We start from the raw sequence: 23079 nt of genomic DNA on the forward strand, positions 1-23079 counted from the left end.
TGTAGTGTGTTGGCAACTCATCGTTAGTGTTCACTGCAGACCTGTAGTGCAGAAAGTACAAGGTGAGTATATTTGAAAGTTGATTTCTACCAACACAATCACTACCTGGAGGAAAATAGAGGTCATCAACAGAGAGTAAAAACCTTCTCTGAAACCACAGACTCTGACAATGATAATAATGAGGCATATTATGAACCAGATGCCATCTACAATTCAAACCAAGGTAGACGTAACCAACGGCAACCTTTTTTAGGGAACCGCGGGATGGGTCGAGGACGCCCGAGGGTTCGTTTCCAAGGACAAACCAGAGGGAATTACCAGCCCCAGCATCACCACCAGCAGGAGGAACCTCAGTTTGTCCGCGAAACAAGGAACAGGCAATATTGGAAACAGGGAATGTAATTCCTATATTTAACTTAACAGCAACAGAATTAGATGACTCCAGTATTAGGTTGCTTTCTAAAGGGTTTTCATATGTTCCTCATTCTTCAGTCAACCTATTTGAGCTCTATCGAGACATAATCTCCTTCTTTCGAAAGATCCGTTTGAAAAAATATTTTGCCTCTTGTCCCTCACTTGAAAATGTTAATGATAGCATGAGACGTCTCAGTCTTCCATCTACCTTTAGCCCTTCCCTTGAACAGCTTGGTCCGGAAGTGGCTACTTTTGAATTAGTTGTTCTAAAGAAACTAGATCAAACCTTACGTTATATACCAAAACCCCTATATAATTTAAGGAAAGATGAATATCAGGCCATCCACTCCCTTTCCTCAAATAATAATTTAATAATAAAAGGATGTGATAAAGGAGGCGGAATTGTCATTATTGACTCTGCACAATATGAAACTAATATGCTGGAAATGCTACAAGATCCTATTTTTTCTAGTCCAGTGAAATCATATTCCACCTTGAATATTTCCAAAGAAATACGGAATTTGACGAATCAAGCCCTAGAAAATGGGGAGATATCGAATAAGGAATATGATTTTTTGAATTTCAACCAAGGCAAATTAGCCTGTGTAAATGGATTACCCAAAATACACAAGAACCAGAACAACCCCCCTTACCGTCCTATAGTTTCTACTATAGGTACGGTGACAGAACCCCTGTCTAAATATGTGGACAATTATCTTCGTCCTCATATTTCCAAGATTGAGTCATATGTCCGAGACACAGGGCACATGATTTCTAAAATAGAAAGTTTGACTTTTAATTCAACACATGATCTGCTTGTTACGATGGATGTGGAATCCCTGTATAGTAACATACCAATTGCAGGAGCCATGGAAACCACGGCATGGTTTAATGAAGAATATGGCATTCAATGTGCCTCCTCCTTTTTACTTGCATGCTTGAAAATTGTACTTACCGAAAACATCTTTGGATTTGGTTCCCATATTTACCGCCAAACTAAGGGAGTAAGTATGGGGGCATCCGTGGCCCCGTCGGTCGCGAATATTTATATGGCGTCCTTCGAAAGGAATTATATACAAAATGAAATTGCTCCTTTTTTTTGAGTTCATCTCCCATTGGTCCAGATATATCGATGATATATTCTTTGTCTGGACCGATGGGAGAGATACCTTAACAGAATTTACGGCTTGGATCAACGAGGCAGACCCCAATCTGCGGTTCACCACCCATGTAAGTGCGGAAAAGGTTGAATTTTTAGACATTGTGATCATGACAGATCAGGGTAAATTAAAAGTTGATTTGCATGTGAAACCCACGGCGAGAAATACACTCCTACATTATAGGAGTTTTCATCCTAGAACACAAAAAGACAGCATTCCTTTCACACAGTTCTTGCGAGTTAGACGTAACTGCACCGACCTTGCTGACTTTGACAAGCAGGCCCTGATCATGAGATCTAAATTTATTGAGAGAGGTTACCTACACCGGCTGGTGAGACACTCATACAAAAGGGCTAGATACTACGACCGAGACTGCCTTTTGAGAGTAAAGCCCCCCAATGAGAATAAACAGGTGGTTTGCATTACTAAGCACTCCACGGTCAATGCCAAAGTGAAACAAATCATCAGTTCTAATTGGCACATACTCAATAGTAATTGCACAGTACAAACAAAATTGGACAAGCCACTATTTGCCCACAGACGAAATAAAAATATTAAAGACTTTATTGTACATTCCCGGTTTGCTAATCATACTGACCGGCAGAAGTTAGTACAAAAATCTATTTCGACCAATAACCCTATTAGAGGAACAGTTCCTTGTTCCACTTGCATATCGTGTAAAGGTATTATTGCAGGTGAAGAATTCAGCTTTAATGGGCACACTACCAAGGCGCAGGAAATGTGGAACTGTAAATCCACTAATGTTATCTATTTTGTACAGTGCCCCTGTCAACTAGTTTACATAGGGGAAACCTCCAGAATGGTCCAAACCCGCTTGACTGAACACCGTTCTGCTATCAGAACGAAGAAAATGATTGCCCCCATGGTGAAACATTTTACTGAACTGAACCATGGTCCGGAAGATATAAAATGGCGTATATTGGAGAAAATTCAAAAGCCAGATTCTAAAGGCGGAGCAGCAATAAGATAGAAAAGGGAAGTTTATTGGATTTTTGTTTTCGATACTTTCCGGCGCGGCCTGAATAGCGAAATTCCGTGGGAAAACGCCATATGTTAGCATGATGTCAGCCACACGAGATATTGAGTCCAACTGTGAATATATAATTACTCTCCCAAGGCCTAATATTAACCAATCTCTGTTGAAACAGACATTAATAACCACTTCCTGAAAAATGCTTTGCATTGAGCTGTTAGCTCCAGTCTTATTTTAAAACTCTCGCAATCGAACGCTAAGCTACTAGATTTTATTTAGCTTCGTATCACATTTAGCGTTATACATAACGTTTTTTGCCTAGTAAATACATGTATCCTTGGCCTTTCAGTTTATTAGTTATGGTAATGACCCTATTGTGTGTTCGTTGTCTTGGTCGAATTGTATTTTATTTCAAATTAGGAATGATTACGTTTTGTTTTCTATCTTGTTCTAATAGCTGACAGTGAAGTCTGTTCTCGCCTTCGATTGTTCATGTCATGGATTCAGTAACATACCATAGCGCTGGAAGAATGACTTCAGTCCTTTATTTATTTTGATACATCACCTACATGGTCAGCGACTAGCTGCCGCCTCCCCCCCAATCCGGCACCCAACACCCAGGAACGTGGACACGAGACGTCTTTACTTTTTGGAAGGCGGGCGCTAGTCGCCCGGCCGTATTTATTAAAGTATGAAATTAAAAAAGGTTTTAATTGCATAATCAACAATGAATACAAAAATCAGCAAGACATTTAGTTACACAATTCTTATCAACAAGTTTGAGAGCCTGACCTTAACAAAACTCTAATACATGTTGTTTCCTAACTTAGACTAAACATCCTAATCTTGATTTTTGTACATTTCTGGCCATATGGCAGGGTCACTACCGGTGTCAGGTCCTACAAGCTGCGCCTCCCCCATAGATGTGCGCATGCGCAGTGTTACCCCGGGAATTGCCCGGTCTACGCCCTAAACTCCATTTACCCACTAAAGGAGGGCCCTTACTCTGCGCCGGTGGCGTCATGAGTCCACGCGCGCGGGGTGGCTACCAGCCTAAGGAAAGCGTGAACTACTCCTACCCGCGCTCCTTTGCCTATTACCTTGCCCCTGGAGTTCTGGGAGTGGCCCGCAGGCCCCTCCCCCTGGGCGGGAACCTCCATAGGATGATGCCCGCCCCCTCAGACCTCAAATATGTGCTCACCGATAATGACCTTACCGCATGCCCCATACCTAATAAATATGACGACCTATGGGAAAAAATTCTAAAGGACAGCTACACTGGCTAATAAATAACAGTATCAACGTATAGCTACAAAGGGAAAAAAAAAAAAAAAAAGGCCTAAAGACACATGGCATCAAATACAATTCACTTCACACATGTTTTGCTAAAGAGGGGAAAAAATTCCTAAACAAAAGCATCACAAAATAAACCAACAGATCCATCTCTACTACCCTGTGAGACCTGTTGACCGTACCTTCAAAACTTACCATTCAACCAGACATAAAAACTGCTACAAGACTTTTGTTCCAAGGGATGGTGGGTGGGAAAACTAAGAAGCCCCGAGCGCGGGGCACAACGTTCAGCGAGGGAGCATCCAGGGACAAGGGGGTCTCCTGGGCGCTCCCCACCTCTTATTCCCGAGGGGCCGGGTGGCCCCTCCTATCGCCCGCCCCCCCTGACCCGGACCCACTACCTTGGATCCGGGTCAGGAAGGCCGCCGGCCAATCGGCGGTGAGCCGCGCCCCCAGGGCACGCCCCCACCGCCGAATGACAACAAAGGGGAAAGGGGGGGCGACGGTCGCCGCGCCGCCATGCGTGCGGGGGGGCCGAGGGCCCCCCCTTTTCACATGGTCAGCGACTAGCTGCCGCCTCCCCCCCAATCCGGCACCCAACACCCAGGAACGTGGACACGAGACGTCTTTACTTTTTGGAAGGCGGGCGCTAGTCGCCCGGCCGTATTTATTAAAGTATGAAATTAAAAAAGGTTTTAATTGCATAATCAACAATGAATACAAAAATCAGCAAGACATTTAGTTACACAATTCTTATCAACAAGTTTGAGAGCCTGACCTTAACAAAACTCTAATACATGTTGTTTCCTAACTTAGACTAAACATCCTAATCTTGATTTTTGTACATTTCTGGCCATATGGCAGGGTCACTACCGGTGTCAGGTCCTACAAGCTGCGCCTCCCCCATAGATGTGCGCATGCGCAGTGTTACCCCGGGAATTGCCCGGTCTATGCCCTAAACTCCATTTACCCACTAAAGGAGGGCCCTTACTCTGCGCCGGTGGCGTCATGAGTCCACGCGCGCGGGGTGGCTACCAGCCTAAGGAAAGCGTGAACTACTCCTACCCGCGCTCCTTTGCCTATTACCTTGCCCCTGGAGTTCTGGGAGTGGCCCGCAGGCCCCTCCCCCTGGGCGGGAACCTCCATAGGATGATGCCCGCCCCCTCAGACCTCAAATATGTGCTCACCGATAATGACCTTACCGCCACAGGCCAGCATTGTTAACCGACGATCTGGCCTCCCCCCTCTAGCCCCTACCTAAGGACACCCTCCTACTTTCAAAACCCTCTAGCCAGGCCCAGATATTGTCAGACCATAGGACATTACCCTCCTCTGTTAAATGAACTCCGTCCTTCAAGTAATACTTGTCGCCCCAGATGCACCCATGAGGTATTGATTGTAACAAGGGGGCTCGAAACAACCTATCCAACCGTGTGTTGATCCTCTTTACCGAGTGATTCAACGCCCTAACCGAATGTCCCCCCCGCCACTGTAGTCGAGGTATGAGTTGTGACCATACTAGTGTGCAACCGGGGCAGGTCCTAGCCATCCAACCCGCCGTTGAAATAATCTCCTCAATCAGAATGCGCCTACCCAGTGTTGCCAAATCATTCTCCCCAAGGTGAAGTATCACCACTGACGGTGGAGATTGCCGGCGTGCTAAAAGCCCCTGGAAGAATCCCCTAAACTCGTGCAGACACAAACCCCCTCTGCCAAAGAACGTGATGTCCAACCCTAGTTGTGCCGCCCTTTTCCTCCTGTCACCTGACATAAAGACACATTCTGCTCGATTTACATATGAGTGACCCACAATCCAAACACTGGTCTTCATCGTTTCCTGGGTGCCGCTCCGTGCTGATGTATGTTGCCGGTGCCCGACGACAAATTCCTCCCCTGCGTAACAGGTCTGAGAAACTGTAAGAGAGCGGAAACAAACCAAGCGTGAGCGACATGTAATCATAGCATGTCAATCCGTACATAACGTTTGTAGCATTCTGAGGACCATCTCCCAATTGTCTTCACTCTCTCCACTGGGAGGCCCCCCGCCACCGCCTCAGTTGCTGCCCCAATCCTAAAGGAATGAGAGCCAAACTCTTTAGGGTCAAGACCTGCTTTCCTAACCCCCATCTCTAATACCTTCCTGAATTGATATCTGGTCAGGGGGCTCCCATCGGCGTGACAGAGCAATGCCCTGCCCGCTGAGCCCTCCAGCAGTCCGTGCAATAATTCCACGTGCCTCACTGGGCAGCAAGGGTTGGCGGGGGCCCGTTGGAGAACTATGGTGTGGCCCCTAGACTCCTGGTCGGTCTTTGACTTTGGAATAGTTACCCACATGGTGTCCTCCCTTATCGTCACACTAGCCCTTTGCAAGCCGCCCAGTAGGTCTGACTTAGAGCCTGCCACAAGTTCGCTAATTCTCAGCGCCCCATAGAATGCCAAAGAGAATGCTGCACTAAAAAGAAACACCTCCCTCTCCGAGCTACAAACAGTGTCCAGCGTGGCCAGTAGAGCTGTCAGCCGGGCTAATCCTATGGGCTTTCTCTTATCCTTATGATGGCCCTGTATACGGCGCCATCCCCTCAAAGCCTTACGTATCATAAAGGTATTAGTGGGATCCCGGAAGCCCCTAGCCTGAGCGAAGAATGACACCGCTGCCCTATGTCTGTTTGCCGCTGCCACCGAGCGTCCTTCCTTATGCATCCATTCTAAATAGGCTGCAAAGCCATCCTCCTGTGCCCAAAGTACTTCCCATTGTTGTCCCAAAAAAGAACGATAAGACAAAAACGCCCCTTCGTAAGCCGTCTTGGTCCTGGGGGCTAGGCTAGCGACCACGAGGTCCTGTAATCTGGGGCACCAATCTGCCAAAGTACTGCTGGGAAGTGCGCTGGCGAGGGGTCTGCTGTAGGAAGATGCTCCCTGAAAACCTGCATTTTGAAGCGAGAGAGGGAGTCAGCTGCATTGTTCAGAACACCTGGGACATGCTTGGCCTTAAAGTTGACATTCAATTTAAGGCACTGCAACACAATTTCTTTGATCAGACGAAGTATGAAAGGACACCGTGCCCCCTGCTGGTTGATACATTCCACCACCGTCATGTTGTCTGACCAAAACACCACTGATTGATTACATAGGTGTTCGGGCCAGACCATCAGTGCCACCCATATTGGGAAGAGTTCCAGGAATCCAATGTTGCTGGTCAGGCCCCATGTCCCCCATACTCCCGGCCACTGTTGAGCGACCCATCTGTTTCCTAGAATGGCGCCGAAGCCCACACTCCCGGCAGCATCCGTCCACAGGCCCAACTCTGCTGATGTTGTCAGCGGGCCGGGCCAGACTACCCTGCCGTTAAAATCCTCCAGGAATGCCATCCATATAAGCATATCCTGGCAAATTTCAACCGACAGTCGAGTGCGGTGGTGCTTCTCCCTCAGCCCCTTCATTGCCTGCGCAATAGAGCGAGAGAATGGGCGAGCCATGGGGATGATCCTCAGTGCAAAGTTCAATTGCCCTACCACCTCCTGTAATTGCTGCAAAGTGACCTTCTCCTTCCGGAGGCATAACTGTAGCGCTGTCTTGAATTTGTCCACCTTGTCCCTAGGTAATCTAAAACATCCCTCCATTGAGTCAATCTCAATGCCAAGGAATTCTAAGCAGGTGGTCGGGCCAACAGTCTTCCCGGGCGCAAGAGGGACTCCAAAAGCCCGCATGAGCACGCAAAATTCCTGCAATGCCAGTGCACACTCCTGAGATCCCGCTGTACCCAGGAAGAGGAAATCATCTAAATAATGCATGACCCGCTGATGGCCCGTCACTTGTCTCATGGCCCATTCAAGAAATGAGCTAAACATCTCAAAGTAAGCGCAAGATATAGAACAACCCATAGGCATGCATTTGTCCATGTAGAACATATCCCCAAAAGTGAAACCTAAAAGATGCTGATCCGCTGGGTGGACTGGGAGGAGGCGAAAGGCTGATTCTATGTCTGATTTCGCCATCAGTGCCCCGGGTCCCGTGGCCTGTAATAAGGTAACAGCCTGATCAAAAGAGGCGTATTTAACACTACAGATACCCTCGTCAATGGCATCATTCAGTGACGTCCCCCTAGGTGCTGACAGGTTATGGATCAATCTGAATTGCCCTTTCTCTTTTTTGGGGACAACTCCTAGTGGGGAACACACAAAATTGGGTACTGGCACTTCAGAAAAAGGGCCAGCTATCCTGCCTAACGATAGCTCCTTGTCAATTTTGGCGGCCACCACCGCCGGATTGTGCTTGACTGACAATTGGTTTCTACAGTGCGCGCTACCTGCGTATCCCGCGGCCGGGATCCTAAAGCCTTTAGAAAAACCTTCCTGGAGTAGGGTGGCCGATGTGTGGTCCGGGTATCTGTTCAACCATGGAATCATTGCCACCATATCCACTGGAGTGGGGGGGCATAACCTGTCTATCTTATAGTGGCTTTCCCCTACCCCTCTGACCTGTGTTTCCCTGCTTGGACCTACAGGCAGTTTCTGGATGAGAGGGGTGCCCACAGGAGGAACATGCATGTCTAAACTTACACGCGGCCCTTGTGCAGGTGCGCCTATTAAAATCCCAGCACACCCCTTTTTTCTCTGGCCCACTTGCCCTAAACTTCCCAGGTACCTCACTCGTTTGGGGGGGCCGAAAGGGCTGTTGCGGTCTAGTGAACACCTTGACCGCACCAAACTGAGGGGGAGGTGCAGTATCAGAGAACTGTTTGTGCCAAGCCATGGAATCTACCGTGTCCCATGGCAATGATCTATTGAATTCCAATGCCTTCCTGAAATTGACATCATACCCCTTCCATGCCTCCCCAGAATACTGTTCACTCCACCCCACAATCCTGCTCGAGTAGCATGCCAATGCTGCCTGTAAATCTGGAGGACGCTCAGCTTTAATTGCAGTGAATACAGCCCATGCTTTCATCCAGTTGTTGAGAGTTTCCTCAACCCTAAATCTAGTACACTGCGCCCTCCATTCGCTTGGAAGCATCCACTCTTTTAGTGCTTTTGCCTGCTCCATTTCCCTATTATCTAACAACAACGAATAAATGTACACGTATTTATCCGCCCAAATCATCTCTTTCACAGCTAATGACACATGCTGAGCCAAATTCTCGCTCCTAGAAGGTAGAACACCGTCCCCCAAGAGCGGCAATGCCACTTCCTTACCAAGTGCGGGCACCGGGGGCGGCTGCCCTTTAACTCCGTCCAGCTGGGGAACACTTGGACCTGCAAGGGGAGAAGATATTGGCAAGGCAACACTGTCGGCGACCGCTGCCGATCTGATTTTTTCCACAAACTTCGCCGCCTCTGCTGCATGGTCTGCAGAATTCGGGAAAGCTCCCCCTTTTTGGAGCCATGGCATCAAGGCCGTTATCTGGGATAACAATTCAGGGGGCATTGACTCTACATTACCCCCCAGGACAACAGGTACCACTGGGGTTATGCCCGGTGGTACTGGCGCAGCTGGCAGGGAGGGTGCCGGGTGTGGCACGCCTGTGCCCGGGGTTGTGGGCACCGGTATGGTAGCAGGCCCAACGTCAACTGGTTGACCTGTCGGCACCGGCACCACGGGGGCAAGGGGTGTAGGCATAGGTATATGCGGGGGTGGGACGTCCGCCGGCGGCGCGGCAGGTACCGGTTCTACTGGCCCCGGGATGGGGGCAGCGTCCCTGGGTCTCTTGGACCTAGATTTCCCGGGTGGGGTGACAAAATCCCCCCTTGGCACTGGTGGCACCCTCTTGCGGGTCGGCCTACCGGATGGGCCCGGGGCATCACCATCCCTCTCATTCAACCGTGCTTCCAGCTCATTAACTTTCCCCAGCTGTTGCTTAATTTCACTCATCTCCCGCATCATGGCCCGCATCATAGCCTCCATGTTGGACCCCCTTTTTCCACCCCGCGGACCTGGCATGATACCGCCCCAAACAACCGCAGCCTACTCTCTTAATATCACAACCGGTCAACTATGTGTACCTTTTTGGTGGAGGGTCACCAGGGGGCTTTCAGCACCATGCAACAGGCGACCGCAACACTAGCGGCTTGTCCGCTTATGTAAGGGGGTGAGTAAACCTAATGTAGACCCACCCGGCGGCCACCTGGAGCTATGAATGCTAGCCCCCCGTACCCCTCTTACCGACCGGTCCCGTGCACTCGCCGGCGGTGATGATCCGTGGTCACAGCCCTCAACACGTCGTGCGCCCTGTCTGCGAGTGAAACGTGCCAATAATGTAGTTAAGGTTGCCTGGAATTGAAAACAGGTATTAATACCATGTAATAAAGCAGGAAAACGTCTTTGAGAAAACCGACTGCGGCTCAGATCCCCACCACTTTGCGTGCTGGATGCCCTTAGGTGGGCTGATTGTAGGCAAACAGACCCCTTGTTTTTCAACAACAGTGGAGGCTTGCAATTAAAAAACAGTGTCAATCATACAAATCAAGCTGTATTCCCAGATCTATAAACCTTAATTCACTTTGTGTAAGGACATGCACAGATAATCATTTAATAATTAAAACAATACATTAGTGAAAAACATTCCAGAAGTGTCCCCTCTTTTCCAGAAAATTGCACACTTTACATCCAGCACAATGAATTACAAATAAACACTGCCATTATCACAATTCCCAATAATAATCACCGGTGCCCCTCAGTGCCTTAAAGCGTTGGCATCACAAACAGTACAAAATGACGTAAGCAATAACCCCTGTCTTATTACTATACTGTGGATACTTCCCTTCACAGTTAACGTGCCCTGTGGCCTTATGCGAGTAAAATAACTGGCCGCTCTCGCTGGGCTTCCCCCACACGTGTATACACCGTCTGTAATCGATTGCGGGGGATAAACACAGTGTTTTGTTGTCCCGCGCCTATGTTAATTCCAACCCTTCTTTCCAAACACGTTTTCGCGCTCTTTTCGCGCTACGGAGAACTCCTCCGGCGTCTTGCAGCCGGCCCGCTGCCTGTCCCCGTTCCCTGTGCCACAATACCTTATGCGGGCACCGAGCGCTCCGCTTTCAAATTAATCCCCTGCCTGGGAGTCCTCACGTAAACGGTCTGGCTACCGCCGCCCCTCCTTTCTGACTCGCGTCCCTCACACGCTGCTCTCCTCGCCGGCTGGTCCCACGCGGCTAGGCCGATGCTCACGCGGCGCGGCTGGAGCTTGATTCTAGAAAATTACGAAGCAGCACGCCGTCGCCTCCGCTACCGCCGCCTCTGTTTTCCGCCTCGCGTCCTGGTGATCTCCCGATCCGCTCCTTCCCGTCACAGCGCACCTGAAACAAAAAAGGAAAAAAGATCACCAAAACTAAGAAGCCCCGAGCGCGGGGCACAACGTTCAGCGAGGGAGCGTCCAGGGACAAGGGGGTCTCCTGGGCGCTCCCCACCTCTTATTCCCGAGGGGCCGGGCGGCCCCTCCTATCGCCCGCCCCCCCTGACCCGGACCCACTACCTTGGATCCGGGTCAGGAAGGCCGCCGGCCAATCGGCGGTGGGCCGCGCCCCCAGGGCACGCCCCCACCGCCGAATGACAACAAAGGGGAAAGGGGGGGCGACGGTCGCCGCGCCGCCATGCGTGCGGGGGGGCCGAGGGCCCCACCTTTTCAGAAGCGTAGTCCTTCAGCGCTCTCACCTTTTGTATAACTGACATTTGAACTTAACTACTTACTCAGCTGAAATCATTCAGCATTACTCGGATCACAGAGTTCCGGTTAACGAGCGAAAAACGCCAATCGGTGCAAACGTATACAGAAGCCACAGATTCCCGTGCCTCGCTCCCAGTTTTGCCAGATTTATAACAAAATCTATCCTGGTAAGTACTGACGCTGCACTTCGACTCTTTCAGTCAATTTGTAGTCTGTGACTGTAGAGTCGTTTTTAAAATAATGACTGATTACCCATTTACTTTTTGTTGCAGTAATGTGACAAGATCAGGAAGATCTTCGCATCAAGAAGGCTTCCGATGTTTTTGCTATTCGTGAATTATTTAAAGCTCACGAGGTATGCTTTATGCCCTTGTAGCATTTCGAAAGATATATTAACTCTATAATAGAAGGGTACATGTCTATGACCATCATGTTTCCATTTATTGTCTGTAGGTCTCTAAACATGATTAAATAAACGGTCTGGGGAGCGAGTGCCTAATGATAACAGATTGTATCAGGTATTTACCTTTATTGTGGTTTCTTTCAAACCAGTGAGTTATCCTCTGCATTTGACCATATTCGAATACGTATACTTATACTGCGTATCTTGTCTTTAAGACACCGATTAGTTTTGAAGTGTACATAGATCAGCGCTAGTAACAGAAGGCACGAGGGTGATCTGTACAAACCAGGTACCAGTTCGGTTACTTATTTTGGATTATAAGTTACAAATCTATCTAATTGAAGGACAACCTAGCTAATCAGATATTGTATCGTTTTTATTTATAGAGCTGTTCTGCATCAAAACATATCCTGCATATGAATTTTTTTTATCGATTTTCAAACCATTACACAGGAAACGTGCTGTATGTTCTTTGAAAAGGTATCTCTTTCACTTTTCTGAAGCGTTCAGTATTATAATATAGGAAAGAACAGGTACCCTAATTATAACATCTTTTTATATAGAATTAAAAGCACTACGGCCGTGACCCTGGATTAGTTTGATTTACGGTTTATCTGCAATATTAGGTAAATAAAAATGATTGCTAACTTCACCATCATTAAGATCTTTAACACGCAACACTTGGTCTATAATAATCAAATTGTGGCACTTTGTTTCAGCTTTTTATCCTGTTCTCCTTTTCATCACTCTTCCACTAGTAATTATTCCACTACAAGGTGCCTTGTCAGAGTGTGTAAGTATGGCATTTGAAAACAATGTAGATTTAAATAGCCATCGATAAGATAAAAAAATTCTAAGTGTTACCCTTTTGCTGATCTTTTAAGGTAAATCCTGACATCTTTTCGACCTTTTGGATCCAATATGAACTAAATTAAGTAATACCATGTGTTGGAAATGGGGGTTGCCCAAGTCTCAAAGGGGGTAGCATGGCATCAAGCGGGCAGGCCAACTTGGAGGACATGTGAAGCATTCACGCAGTACCCACAGACGACACACCAATCACACCACAAAAGAGTCACGACACCACCTTTGGTTGGAAAAGAATAAGTTTAGTGTTATCTCCAACCTGCAAGGTAAAAAGAAATAGAATAGTGGTAGTCACAACAAGGCGCCAACTGGCGCCAGAGCCAAGTACATCATGGGGAATTATTTACATGGGACAAAAGGGATGAGTCCATAGTCCATGCTGAAATAAGAATGGTTGGTTAAATTAACATTAGACCTGGGGCCAATCTGGCGGGGCCAACTCAGGCTTTCATCCTCGGGGGTAGGCTGAAAAGGTAAGATACAACATTATGCATAAATACACCTCATGCATTATAACGCCAATCCCCACCCCTGTAATGCAAAATACCAGCAGTATGAATACACATAACCTGCATTATCACTCCACCACGACCTCTGTAAAAGGAAACATCAGGGCATCATAGCACATAATAGCCAGGAGCACCTGTAACAAATCAGCAAGGCTTGCTCCTTAACAGGGGAGGTGACTAGGGGCATCCTTGTGGGTTTATCACAAGAGCCTAAATGCATTTAACATTCGGCACACTCCTTAGTAGGATAATCCGCCTACAAGGAACACTAGGCGTAAAAATGCATCGCTCCTGACCAGGTAACCTGAAAATACCAGGCCGGAATAGAACTACATATGACAGGGTAAAACACTTCCTTCAACAGGAATAAGCAGGGAATTACATGAGGAAATAACATTTTGGTCAATGTAAAGCATTTCATCAGATGTAGAACATTTTCTCAACCGTAAACCTTTTCATCAGGCCAGGCCTAAGAACCTCGGGCGTGCCCATGCAGGGGGAATATCAGGCCTACACAGGTATCATGGGGCAGGACACACCTGACTAGTCCCCTAGGCACAAAAGTTAACAGTCGCCCTATAGGCCCCCATAGTTCCTTGGGTGACCCTATGGGCTAGATATAGGGCCCTCTACAACCGGCACAGTCTGCTGGGGTCCCTCGTTGCGCTGGGGCCCAACGTTGCAGGTGCCCACTGCCAGACGGGGCACCTAGAAAGTTAGTGCAGTCATTGGGGCGGGCACCGACCCTGTGCCCCGGCTCCAGCCCCCCAACCACCACGCAGCTGAGGCCCCACTCACCGGGCTCCTTGGATTGTCCTCTTCCCTTGCAGGGCTCACTCTCCTTGCCGTGGAGGGGGCCAAGCACCGACCACGTGCCTCGAGGCTCACCCCTCTGTACTCCTGCAGCAGCACACGAGGCACTCCTTTCCAGGCGGAGTCACCTGGGCCCCTCTTGCTCACGGGGGCCCGGAGTTTCAACTCGGCCTCGGGGAGGCCTCAAGGGACACACGCGGTGTCCTGGCACACGTGGGGGAAGCCGCCCGGCTTTCCTCCCACCTCACACGGGGCTCCTTCGATCTCCCGGGAGCCCCGCAACGCCGGCGAGTCGCTTCCTCTGGGGAGGCGGGGCTGGCACCGACAGTGTGCCCCGGCCCCGCCTAGCTCACCGGCCCCTCACTCCGGGGCACAGACCGGCGGGGTGGCCTCCCGCTCCGGTCGCTCCCAATCGGGGCTCCCTCCTGACCACGGGGGCCCCGCACCAGTCACAGGTTTCACCCGGGTCCCCTCCTTCCTCACAGGGACCGGGGCTTAAAAAACGGCTCCTCTTCTCTGGTTGTCGGCCGGCAGCCAATCCCTGCGCGGCGTTGGCGGGGGCGGGCCAATGACGCGGCCGGACGCCCCCGTCACGTGATGCAGGACACAGCGGCCTCAGGGCCTAGCGCGGCCCTCTTTCCACCTCGGCGGCCCCCTCCTGACACCGGGGGTCGCTGCAACGATGCGCTGCCCAGCGGGGGATGGTCTCCTCACGACGCCGGGTTGCGGCGGTGATTCCGGTGGCACAAGGGGTAGGCTCCCTTTTTATTAATTATTTACTTAGCGACAGCGCGATGACGCGAGGGTAGGCTCCTCACAGTCTCCTCAGCACCCGGGCTGCGACGGTGATCTCCGGCTGCGACAAGGGGTAGGCTCCCTTTTTAATTAATTATTTAAATCGGCCCAAAGCGCGCCTCCACAACAGCGCTATTCACAGGCTGCCAGTCTCCTCAGAAAACAGCGAAAACGGCGCTATTCACAGCGCACTGCTCCTCCCTCTGCCCAACAGAATAGAGGCAGTTCAGGGCTTCTAGGGACACGCAGCTCCTCACAGTCCTTCTCTAGCGCTTCCAAATTATAGCGCTTTCCAGGCAGGACAGTTCAGGTCAGGGCAGCAACAGTCTTGGAGTTTACAGCGCTTAGGTAGGCAACCCAGGGCTTCTAAGTAGGCTCCTCACGGAGGGGGGGCGAACAGTTCCACAGCCAGCCCCAGGGGCACACTCCTCACCTCCTGGGGGGTTCAAGCCCACAGCATTCCTCCTCTTCTGGGTACCTTTTTCCCTCAGCGCTGGCGTAGTCCAAGGTCCCACAGCGTCAGGGACCTATGAAGAGTCCTCCCTTTTCAGGGGCCCATGGGGACAGCAGCGGGGGGGTTTATAGGGGTGCAGGGCCCAGCTCACAGGTCCATGTGGCGGTAGCACCTCACAGCAGGTCCCCCTCCCTTCCTTGTCCCAGCGCTGACTGACTCTCTGGTGACACTTCTCCCTATTTATACCCTCCTCCCAGGCAGTGCCAGGACCTTCTAGAATGTTGGCACATCTAGCCTAAACTGGTTCTAGGGGAGGGGGTGAGCACCCTGGGTGCCAGGCTTTCCCTCCAAAACTAGGGGTAGCTGGGTAATATTATCTAGACTGCTGACCTATGTCAGTCCAGTGGCAAAACCCATGGCCATGGCATCCATTTTAAAAACAATACATTTCAGTCAGGTACATTTCCAAAATGGGGGTGCAGTTTTAAAATGGGGGATTTTACAAGTGCTCACATTATGTCAGGTAATTACATTTTCACAAGGTGTCTCACACCACTCATGGCCTATACAGGTTTAATCCCATGGGGGAGACATTCAAGTTAGGGGGTCAAAAGCGAAAAATTTTGGGGGGAAAAGGCCAAGTCCAACACGACTCCCCCCCAGCCAAAAGCCAGGGTAGACATATCAATGCCTTGATGGGCTTCCCTGCTTGGGGCGGAAAAAGGTGGACGCAGGCCTGCAACTACAGGAGCACCTGCAGTCTCTCCTCCACTCTGTAACCCAATGGTTCTTTTTCGCATCCCTCCTTTCACCAACATCACCACCCCACTGGTGTTCCCTAGTGGGATGTCTCTCCTTCCTAGAGTGGGAGGCTCTAGCCTCAGGCTTGTAATTCCCTTGGACCACTCTCTTCTCTCCAGACTGCCACTGGTCCACCCATCTGGGGTCTACACCCTCAGACTGACCAGCCCTTAGGGGCGAGGCTCTCCTCCCCCTACTTCTCCTCCTAGGGTTCCTCCATCTCCTACGCTGGGGGACACCCTCACACAACTCTCTCCCCAACCTGGAGCCGAAACCCACAGGCTGAACCGGTGACAGGGGCGAGTCCTCCCTCTCCCTGCACCCCCTCCCAGAGTCCCGCACCCTCCTAACTGGAGTAGTACCCCTGGGAGTCACTTCCGGGGGGACTCTGGTTACAGAGGTCCCTCCCACCAGAGCAGGCAAACCCTGTCCCTGGCCACCCAACCCAGGATCTGCGCCCTGTGGCTGAGCTGGTGACAGAGAAGAGACCTTCCTCCCTCTGCACCCCCTCCCAGAGTTCCGCACCCTCCCACTGGGAGTAGTACCCCTAGGAGTCAAATTGGTAGGGACCTGAATTACAGGTACCCCACCCTCCAGGTCAGGCAACCCCTTAACCTGGAACCCCAGTCCAGGATCTAAACCCTGTGACTGGTCAAACCCCCGAACCACTGAAGCTCCAATTAATGATGCTCCGGGTCCTCCTGACATGAGGGGATCCTTTCCACGAGAAGGCACACCGGGACAGCCTAGACTCCCAACCTGGGGTTCCCTAAAAGAACTCTCCAGTCCCTGTGACTGCAGTTGGGGCATCTCGGGACACCTCCCCGTCTCACTCCCTCCTTTAGATGGGATGTGAGGCCCTACAACCCGCCCACTATCCTGGGACCTAGCTGGGCTTCTCACCTCTCCCGCCACGCTGGGTCGGAAGATCCCTGCACCTCTCCTTTCTGGATCACTCCCCAATGTCTTCCCAGACGCTCTGGCACTTACCCAGAGGTCTGCCTCCCGTGCAAGTTCCCTGGGGTCTGAGAACCCGCACTGCAACAGATGGTGACGCAGTCTTGGGAAACAACTCCTCAGCATGTGCTCCCGGATAACGGCATGGCACAGCCCTTCCCAATCCTCCACTGCTCTCCTCACCACCCAATCCTCCAGTACAGTCCAACACTCCTCCTCGAACTCTCCCCAGGTCTGATGGAACAGCTTTCCCCTGCCCTTAAACACTAACCCGTCCTCCTCTTCCGGGGAATCAGGCACAGTCTCTTGGGTCTCGGGAGTGGGACTCCTTGCACTGGCTCTACACTCGCTGCCACCACTGGATCCCACCCTCTTCGGTGAATCCAGACTCCTAAAACCACTCTCAGGGGACAACCTACCCACCTGAGCTGATCTCTCTCTGGCGAAGGCCCTCTCCGCCTCCGCCATCCTCTCCTGCGCTAGGACTTTTTCAGTCTCTAGTCGCTGCTCTTCTACCCTCAGCTGCGCTAAGCCCTCGGCATGCCTGAGCTTTGCCAGCGACAGCTGATACTCCCTTTCCTCCCTCCTATCTACCCACTCTTCTGGGGACAGGGAAAGGGATGGGGCAGTGCCCCCGGGACTGGACCCAGTGCGAGACTCCCTATCTTCGGTGTCCTCCACAGCTACTGGCGTCTCTGCCCTGCTAGACTCTTCCTCCTCCTCATCGGAGCAACTACCTCCCAGGGTTCTGGATGGGGAGCCCTCTCTCTGGTCTCTAACCCACTGACCCTTCAACACTTCGGGGGGGTAGTCAGACAAGTCCCCATTAACCTCTAAGGCCTCTCCCCTCTTGAGGGCCTCATAGAGAAACAAATTCCTCCTAATGTTCCCTACTGGGGGTATCCCTCTCTCCAGGAGGAAGTCTATCACCTCCTGTTCGGTGTACTCCATCAGTTCCACTTCCTGGTAAATCAACCCCATCGTGGCGAGATACACCCGGGACACACCCTCCCAGTGGAACAAGGGGACACAATTGTCAAACACTTTCAGGAGGAAGCAACAATAATCCCCACAACAAGGCTCGGATTACCTACAAAACTCTATTTGCAGTGTAACCCGTGGCCGCTGTGGTACTGCGCAAACACAAGTCCTATCCCACCGCTCTGCCACCAAATGTTGGCAATGGGGGTTGCCCAAGTCTCAAAGGGGGTAGCATGGCATCAAGCGGGCAGGCCAACTTGGAGGACATGTGAAGCATTCACGCAGTACCCACAGACGACACACCAATCACACCACAAAAGAGTCACGACACCACCTTTGGTTGGAAAAGAATAAGTTTAGTGTTATCTCCAACCTGCAAGGTAAAAAGAAATAGAATAGTGGTAGTCACAACAAGGCGCCAACTGGCGCCAGAGCCAAGTACATCATGGGGAATTATTTACATGGGACAAAAGGGATGAGTCCATAGTCCATGCTGAAATAAGAATGGTTGGTTAAATTAACATTAGACCTGGGGCCAATCTGGCGGGGCCAACTCAGGCTTTCATCCTCGGGGGTAGGCTGAAAAGGTAAGATACAACATTATGCATAAATACACCTCATGCATTATAACGCCAATCCCCACCCCTGTAATGCAAAATACCAGCAGTATGAATACACATAACCTGCATTATCACTCCACCACGACCTCTGTAAAAGGAAACATCAGGGCATCATAGCACATAATAGCCAGGAGCACCTGTAACAAATCAGCAAGGCTTGCTCCTTAACAGGGGAGGTGACTAGGGGCATCCTTGTGGGTTTATCACAAGAGCCTAAATGCATTTAACATTCGGCACACTCCTTAGTAGGATAATCCGCCTACAAGGAACACTAGGCGTAAAAATGCATCGCTCCTGACCAGGTAACCTGAAAATACCAGGCCGGAATAGAACTACATATGACAGGGTAAAACACTTCCTTCAACAGGAATAAGCAGGGAATTACATGAGGAAATAACATTTTGGTCAATGTAAAGCATTTCATCAGATGTAGAACATTTTCTCAACCGTAAACCTTTTCATCAGGCCAGGCCTAAGAACCTCGGGCGTGCCCATGCAGGGGGAATATCAGGCCTACACAGGTATCATGGGGCAGGACACACCTGACTAGTCCCCTAGGCACAAAAGTTAACAGTCGCCCTATAGGCCCCCATAGTTCCTTGGGTGACCCTATGGGCTAGATATAGGGCCCTCTACAACCGGCACAGTCTGCTGGGGTCCCTCGTTGCGCTGGGGCCCAACGTTGCAGGTGCCCACTGCCAGACGGGGCACCTAGAAAGTTAGTGCAGTCATTGGGGCGGGCACCGACCCTGTGCCCCGGCTCCAGCCCCCCAACCACCACGCAGCTGAGGCCCCACTCACCGGGCTCCTTGGATTGTCCTCTTCCCTTGCAGGGCTCACTCTCCTTGCCGTGGAGGGGGCCAAGCACCGACCACGTGCCTCGAGGCTCACCCCTCTGTACTCCTGCAGCAGCACACGAGGCACTCCTTTCCAGGCGGAGTCACCTGGGCCCCTCTTGCTCACGGGGGCCTGGAGTTTCAACTCGGCCTCGGGGAGGCCTCAAGGGACACACGCGGTGTCCTGGCACACGTGGGGGAAGCCGCCCGGCTTTCCTCCCACCTCACACGGGGCTCCTTCGATCTCCCGGGAGCCCCGCAACGCCGGCGAGTCGCTTCCTCTGGGGAGGCGGGGCTGGCACCGACAGTGTGCCCCGGCCCCGCCTAGCTCACCGGCCCCTCACTCCGGGGCACAGACCGGCGGGGTGGCCTCCCGCTCCGGTCGCTCCCAATCGGGGCTCCCTCCTGACCACGGGGGCCCCGCACCAGTCACAGGTTTCACCCGGGTCCCCTCCTTCCTCACAGGGACCCGGGGCTTAAAAAACGGCTCCTCTTCTCTGGTTGTCGGCCGGCAGCCAATCCCTGCGCGGCGTTGGCGGGGGCGGGCCAATGACGCGGCCGGACGCCCCCGTCACGTGATGCAGGACACAGCGGCCTCAGGGCCTAGCGCGGCCCTCTTTCCACCTCGGCGGCCCCCTCCTGCACCGGGGGTCGCTGCAACGATGCGCTGCCCAGCGGGGGATGGTCTCCTCACGACGCCGGGTTGCGGCGGTGATTCCGGTGGCACAAGGGGTAGGCTCCCTTTTTATTAATTATTTACTTAGCGACAGCGCGATGACGCGAGGGTAGGCTCCTCACAGTCTCCTCAGCACCCGGGCTGCGACGGTGATCTCCGGCTGCGACAAGGGGTAGGCTCCCTTTTTAATTAATTATTTAAATCGGCCCAAAGCGCGCCTCCACAACAGCGCTATTCACAGGCTGCCAGTCTCCTCAGAAAACAGCGAAAACGGCGCTATTCACAGCGCACTGCTCCTCCCTCTGCCCAACAGAATAGAGGCAGTTCAGGGCTTCTAGGGACACGCAGCTCCTCACAGTCCTTCTCTAGCGCTTCCAAATTATAGCGCTTTCCAGGCAGGACAGTTCAGGTCAGGGCAGCAACAGTCTTGGAGTTTACAGCGCTTAGGTAGGCAACCCAGGGCTTCTAAGTAGGCTCCTCACGGAGGGGGGGCGAACAGTTCCACAGCCAGCCCCAGGGGCACACTCCTCACCTCCTGGGGGGTTCAAGCCCACAGCATTCCTCCTCTTCTGGGTACCTTTTTCCCTCAGCGCTGGCGTAGTCCAAGGTCCCACAGCGTCAGGGACCTATGAAGAGTCCTCCCTTTTCAGGGGCCCATGGGGACAGCAGCGGGGGGGTTTATAGGGGTGCAGGGCCCAGCTCACAGGTCCATGTGGCGGTAGCACCTCACAGCAGGTCCCCCTCCCTTCCTTGTCCCAGCGCTGACTGACTCTCTGGTGACACTTCTCCCTATTTATACCCTCCTCCCAGGCAGTGCCAGGACCTTCTAGAATGTTGGCACATCTAGCCTAAACTGGTTCTAGGGGAGGGGGTGAGCACCCTGGGTGCCAGGCTTTCCCTCCAAAACTAGGGGTAGCTGGGTAATATTATCTAGACTGCTGACCTATGTCAGTCCAGTGGCAAAACCCATGGCCATGGCATCCATTTTAAAAACAATACATTTCAGTCAGGTACATTTCCAAAATGGGGGTGCAGTTTTAAAATGGGGGATTTTACAAGTGCTCACATTATGTCAGGTAATTACATTTTCACAAGGTGTCTCACACCACTCATGGCCTATACAGGTTTAATCCCATGGGGGAGACATTCAAGTTAGGGGGTCAAAAGCGAAAAATTTTGGGGGGAAAAGGCCAAGTCCAACACCATGGCTCTTTGTTCCAACCCAATTTTATATCATATCCATCCTTTATTATATAGAGAAAAATTGGGCTATCACGCTGGTAATACTTTACCCTTCCCTGTTTCTCCTCCTTCCTCTTACCCTGTAGCTGAGTCCTTGTCCACTTGAAATGCACAAAGAAATGAAAGCCCTAACCTAGGGCACAGTTTAGAAATGTAAATCTGTTTAGAAAGTAGAAGTTGTTATGATGTGGTAGGTCGAATGTATTAATGTGTCTAATTTTTTATGAGATTTTATATGGATATATCTGTGGATTTAAAATATGTTATATTTTTGTTTAGTTTTGTTTTTCTTTTCTTTTTTCCTTATGTTTAGGATACACGTGGCTGCTCCAGAAGAAGGCGCTGGTCGCCGAAACGCGCGTGGAGAATTAATATTTTATGCCACTTTTTAAATTGTGATTATATTTTTATTATGTATTGATTGTTCCTTGTGGACTTATTATTTATTAATTCAATGAAAAATATCTTGTTTTTAATTTTATGATCTGAATTATGTACCTTTTGTGATTGATTCTGTTAATATGGTCAGCAATAAAAATCGAATTTAGACCTACTTACATTACTTCTCCTTATATTTTCATTTCATCGACACAAAAATAGGTTTTTGGTTTAAGCGCCTTGGTTGTTACCTCTCATAACAAGGTGAGTAACTGTGCATATTAGTCTAACACTCGTTTTTGTCCATCGCAGTCGTTTCGACTGCTGCATGTGATCCTCTGTTTACAAGCTGAAGTCCCAAGTTAGGTATGGGCCACCACAGCAGATCCATGCACTACAGTCGTGCCTTAACCTGTCATGTTGGTGCACCTTTACTCCCAGTCTAAGACCTACTAGCCAACAGGGTCTCTTCACTGCTCTCCGGTGAGGGAAAGGGGAGCCCCCACTCAGTGGACTGTGTTCCCAATGTCTCTGGTGCCAGGGGTTCTCTGGCAGTTCTGCCTCTCTTGTCTGCAGTTGGTCGTATTCAATATGCCTGTGTCTTGTGTCTCTTCTTCTTTGGCACCTCCGTGTCTCAGGGGTCACTGCTTCATATGACACTTCGTGGGGGCCTGCGCATGCTGGGTAGTAATTGTGCCTCAGGTATTGCAGCTACCGTCCCTCCTAACCTATTTGGAGGCCAGAGCTTTCCATATAGCTGGAGCCTGGTCGTGACAGCGCAGTTCGCCTCACGGGCAACTTCGGTATGCCGCTCCGGGCCGCTCCGTGGCTGGCAAATCCTGAGAATTGCGTTGCGATGCCCCGCTGATATGCCGGGTTGTCATTGACCTTTATTGTCATTAGTACGCCACTGCATCAGGCCGCCTCCAGGTTCGTCTTCCTGCCCAGGTCTCACTACTCTCAATCTGCACAGCAGCAGTCGTGGTCGAGACCTCGGCAGATCAGGATAGCAGTGCCATGGAGCCCCGCTGGTATGCCTGGATCAATGCTGCCTCCTGCCTTCACTGGCGGGCCTCCGCTTCTGGTCACATTTGGACTTGCCCTCGGGTACAAGATTCACTGCCCCCACTCTCTTCGGCTGCGGTCTTACTCTAGGCCCGACTGCTTATTGGGTCGTAGGTCGCGTCTCTTCATTTTGACGCAGGCTCGCCGGAATCCAGTTT

The 23079-nt window shown here is 51.0% G+C and overlaps 1 long non-coding RNA gene across 1 annotated transcript; it reads left to right on the plus strand.

Moving 5' to 3' along the window:
• The first annotated feature begins 12311 nt into the window (after positions 1-12311).
• LOC144782982 (uncharacterized) lies at positions 12312-22022 on the plus strand. Its single transcript, XR_013601345.1, has 4 exons — positions 12312-12407; positions 12491-12553; positions 12647-12720; positions 21792-22022. It is a non-coding gene; the product is annotated as an uncharacterized LOC144782982 (long non-coding RNA).
• Positions 22023-23079: the final 1057 nt, after the last annotated feature.

The sequence above is a fragment of the Lissotriton helveticus genome, chromosome 9, assembly GCF_964261635.1.
Source record: "Lissotriton helveticus chromosome 9, aLisHel1.1, whole genome shotgun sequence".
Taxonomy (NCBI): Eukaryota; Metazoa; Chordata; class Amphibia; order Caudata; family Salamandridae; genus Lissotriton; species Lissotriton helveticus.